Genomic DNA, 5,008 nt, shown 5'->3' with positions numbered 1-5,008 from the left:
GTGGGAAGATCAGAGGATTCAGGGAGGTAGAATAGTTGCACATTGGAAGGAGTTGTGTAGCCAGTGATTCATTCAGTCATACCTGCACAGTGAGCTCCTTTAAAAACTCTGAACACCAAGACACACTGTGAAGAGACACAAGGACTACAGCAACTCTTATAAAAGAAAGTGTTTAATTGGGGCTAGCTTATCTTGTCAGAGATCTAACTCATTGTCATCATGACGGGAAGCATGGCAGCATGCAGGCAGACATAGTGGTGGAGAGGCAGCTGAAGGTTCTACCTCTGGATCTGCAGGCTCCAGGAAGAGCAAGAGACATTGGGCCTGGTTTGGGCTTTTGAAACCTCAAAGCCCCATCTCCAATGACATACTTCCTCCAACAAAGCCATGCCTCCTGATCCTTTCAAATAGAGCCACCCCCTGGTGACCAAGCATTGGAAATCTATGAGCCCTGAAAATATTAAACCTTTGTGTTTGATGATCTTCTAGACTGTGTAGGGCAGACACCCCAAAAATGAGTATGTCTGCCTAACCATTGTAGGTGACCGAATGACCAAAATGAAGAGGAGGTGCTACACACCTGGTTGGGACAACTGGACTGACCAGATCACCCCCTCCCCATACATCAGTTTCTGCCACAAGTCCTTTTAAAAAAAAGTTCAGTCTACCCTACCCTACCCTACCCTGCCCTACCCACCCCACTCTCAGGAACCCCTTTGGCTATACAAGGGCTCTGCCTCTTCTTCTTGCTCTTAAGTCTCCTATAATAAAATACTTATTTCTAAAACTCACCCTCTGTGGTCTCTGAACTTCATTCTTCGAATTTGAAGGATATGAACCCCAAAAGCCACTGGCTCAAGGCAGCTTTGGTAGCTGTCAAGTCTCCAAGGGCCTGAGTCCTCCAAGCTAAGAGGACTCAGAGTCCTCTTAGAGTCAAAAGAGACTTAAGAGTCAAAAGAGACTTTGTCATTCTCAAGGACACTCTAGTCTTTTGATATCAGTTTTACCATATGGATCTCTTCATTGACTTGGGTCTGATTAGTCAGTAATTAAACTGCCACAGTAGTAGCATGCTTTTCTGAATTTTGTGAATCATCATGTTGCCCGAGGCAGTGGTAGAGCATACCAGCTCCAGATTCAAAGCTAGTTCATCAGAAGTATGGGCCGCCTGAGAACCTGGGAGCTTGTGGAAGTTTTGTAGAGCACAGTGCTGTCACCAGCTGCTGTGCATGGCTTGTCCCCTCTTTGCCTGTCTGAGCATGGTCCTTGCCCACCTCTTCTTACAGCCCCCTAACTTACAGGTCACGTCTAAAATACTGTGATGTCCTCTCAAAACCTCCAGCATATTCTTTATTCATAAGCTTCAGCTATTATGTACTGACAAAAATAGAGGACATTATGTAGACTAGACACGTCACCATCATCTATCCTATATTTGCATTTATATCCTCTTCAAGGACCTTGCATATTTGACACTTGCATCTTTAAGGATTTCAAACAAGACATAGTCTTATGTCTCCTCTGGATTAGGAATGGCTCTCACATACTTCCTTGGTCACGAGAGAGGCATGTGATAAAATGGAACTGCCATTAAAGTGAAAGGTAAGTCTTGATTATCTCAGGGTCAGGGCCAGTATCCTTTCTAGCGGACTAGAAGAGTGTGGTCAGGATGGTGGCCACAGCCATGTTAATCATTTAGAGTTCAGAGGAGAGGCCCAGATTCTCAGATGGACAGATGAGGTGAGAGCTATATCCAAGCTGTGCTCATACATAGCCTGGGCTGAGCCCAGAGCACTTCTCTCTCTATTCTATCACTAGGCCTAGGCCTAGGCCTGGAAGCTTCTAGCCTCTGTACAATCTCATCTTCCAAGCTGATTGATTCCATCCAGCATCTCTTGGCTTCCAATTGAATTGCTCTGCTTGCCCTCATACTAACTTTGGCAATATGTTCTAATCTTCTTGTTTCTTCTCATTCTCTGGTTTGTTGTGTCTTCATCTGTGTCTAGCCTGTTCTCCCTGCCACCTGGTAAAACTGCTACACACACCATCTATCTATCTATCTATCTATCTATCTATCTATCTATCTATCTATCTATCTCTGCCTCTGCTCTTAAGTACCCTCTATTTCCTGTGCCGTTCTTATGTTCTATCTCTTGCTCGTTCTGTTAAATCTGTCTCTAATTCACCACTTTATCTGCCCCTCAATTAGACATCACTTTCAAATATGGCCACTTCCTTTTACAACTAACTTTACCTTCATTGTTAGAAATTAAAGGTGTGTAATAAGGGTGTGTCTTTATTCTAACCAAATTATACTGTAATCCAGGGCATGTTTGCATTCTGGCTGGATTATATGGACCGAGAGGTCTTTGGATGTGACCCCTTGCAGCCAATGTTGCTGGACTAAAATTCCTCTACAAACGTACTGGGGGAAAATAAGTAGAGAGTAAAAAGGAATTAGGGAGAAAACAATCAGTTGGGCTGGAGGAATATCTCAGTCAAACAGAAATATCACCACCAAGGTTTGCCTAGATGCCCAGAGAAGCACATGGGGCCAGATCTTACCATGGCAGGTTTCTTGAGCATCAGCTAGGTTCTCATTGGCTGCAAAGGAAGATGACTGGGAACTTCAGCACATCCAGCTGGGGAAGTCTGTGTTGGATGAAGAGTGACATGAGACCAGTTCTGGTTTAAATGGGATCTCCAGCTCCCACATCACCTCTGTCAATGGCTGCAGCTTGTGAGGTGTTTGCATGCTAACACTCCCAGCTCACCCATGGACTTTAACCAACCGAAGGCATCTGTATCCTGTGGGATGTAGAAAAGTCCCAATCTCACTGGTCTATAATAACAGCAAGTGTTCTCTGTCCCTGCCGAGGGGTGGACTGAGGGGCTCTGGCCCTGGTTTCCTAGGAAATGCGTGTGTGCCAGAGCCACGCTCTGAGACTTCCGCCCTATGCGATAGCGCTTCCTTTCTGCTTCCACTGACCCGCAGCCGTGGGGGAAGCAGCCGGCTGCAGGCTTCTGCGGATCTCTCCAGTGTTCCCACTACTCCAGTACCGAGTGGCGTCCTATGGCGTCCGCCTCTGCTCAGCCCGTGGCCCTGAGCGCAGAGCAGGCCAAGGTGGTCTTGGCGGAGGTGATCCAAGCGTTCTCGGCCCCAGAGAACGCCGTGCGCATGGACGAGGCTAGAGACAATGCGTGCAACGATATGGGAAAGATGCTGCAATTTGTGCTGCCCGTAGCCACACAGATCCAGCAGGAGGTTATTAAAGCCTATGGCTTCAGCTGCGACAGGGAAGGTGTCCTTAAGTTTGCCCACCTGGTCAAGTCGTATGAAGCCCAGGATCCTGAGATTGCCAGCCTGTCAGGCAAGCTAAAAGCCCGGTTCCTGCCACCCATGACACTGCCGCCCCATGGGCCTGCTTCCGGAAGCAATGTGGCTGCCTCCTGAGATTGGTTCTTTTCTGTATGCCGCTGCTATGGAGGAGGCCTTTGTGTTCCAGAGGATAATAAATGTTAATGAATAGGTTTTAATTAGTTCTAGAAATGAAGATTTACAATGAACAAATCTCATTAAGATGTCACTAGTATGTCAAATTTAGGCCAAATAGACACGATCCCAGTACCCTTATCCTACAAATCCATGTCTTTGTGGACAGAAATGTATTTCAGCAGATACTAAGGGAGAAAGAGAGCTTAGTAAAAACTGCCAGGAAGCATATGAGCACCATCTTTAAGAGCCCATCACTGCCCACTGGCCAAATCGATTGGATAATAACAAAAAGAACTGGTTCGATTCTAAGAAAGAGAAGCCACACTGAAGATGCGGGAAGCAAGATGAGTCCTTACTATTGGCCAGGGCTCAATATTCATATTTCATATTGTCAATCTTGTCCTCTTATTTTAAACTCAAAATGAAGCTCCCTGCCTAGCCTTTAACTATATACCCCAAAAAAGCATGCTGCATTCTCACCCCCACCCCCCACTCCATGTTAGCTATTCTAGCTCATGACGGCATAGCTGTTGGTTCAATAATCTCCTGGTCTTGTCTAACAGTTGAAAGTTAGGTTTTGGAGACATGCAACCATTGCAAGGACTTCAAAACACCAACAAAATAAACAAAAGGAGCCCAAGAACCACCTCCTTATCACAGAACATCCTCCCTTTCCTTGGCATCAGCCAGTAGGGTGTAACGTAGAGGCCTTAAATAAATCTGAATAATAATCCTTCACGGAGTAATCTCATTCTTTCCCTCTCTCAGGCCACTTCCAGTTTCTTTCTTGAGCTTCTGATTGGGCTTCTGGGTCAGCATAAGGTGAACGGCTCCCGGGGTGGGGAGGGGGGTTGGAAAATGTTTCTTGCCTCATCTCACAAATGGTGCCCCAACTGTCAAGGGTACACAGCATAGTAGGCTGTGATCAGTAGGAAGGACAGGGCGCGTAGCTTTGACACGTTGCAGTGTGAAACGGTCAAAGCTTGGGCAGTGTCTTTCCCAACCTGTTTGCTTCTTGACATGAATCTGTTCCACTGGCAGGCCTCAAACAAGGCTTCCTAAGAGAGTTGTGGGGTACTTGTTGAAAGGAGTCATTTACTGGGAGGGGGGAGGAGAACACTACTGTGTTAAAGCTGAGGGGTTGGGTGCTTAGAGTCTGAAAGGCTGTGTTCTTTGTTTGTTTTTGCTTGGGGAGAATTCTAATCTGGCCTATGGAATATCGCTGACATTTCCAAAGAAAATGGCTAATTGAATCGTAGATGTCAAATAAAAGCTGTTGGCTTTTTTTTTTGGGGGGGGTACATAAAGAGAAAATATTCAAACCTGGCAGTCTTGCCCTTTAGAAAAATGCAGAGTAATGAAATAACTTGGACCCGTACACTAAAAGCGCAAAGCAGCATGTCAGGATGAGAGACAATTTCGATGGCTCTCACACTTCTTGGAACTTTGTAGCCTCAGTCCATCTTGACATTAATTTATTCGATGAGCACATAATAGCCTCCTACTGTGTGA

General features: G+C 45.9%; 1 pseudogene; it reads left to right on the top strand.

Annotated features, from left to right (window-relative positions):
* Positions 1-3,073: 3,073 nt before the first annotated feature.
* Positions 3,074-3,454, top strand: LOC114621975 (annotated as a pseudogene).
* The last annotated feature ends 1,554 nt before the right edge of the window (positions 3,455-5,008 follow it).

The sequence above is a fragment of the Grammomys surdaster genome, unplaced genomic scaffold, assembly GCF_004785775.1.
Source record: "Grammomys surdaster isolate TR1022 unplaced genomic scaffold, NIH_TR_1.0 185, whole genome shotgun sequence".
In the NCBI taxonomy this organism is placed as follows: Eukaryota; Metazoa; Chordata; class Mammalia; order Rodentia; family Muridae; genus Grammomys; species Grammomys surdaster.
The sequence above is the reverse complement of the archived record's forward strand: the minus strand, read 5'-3'. Positions and strand labels throughout refer to the sequence as shown.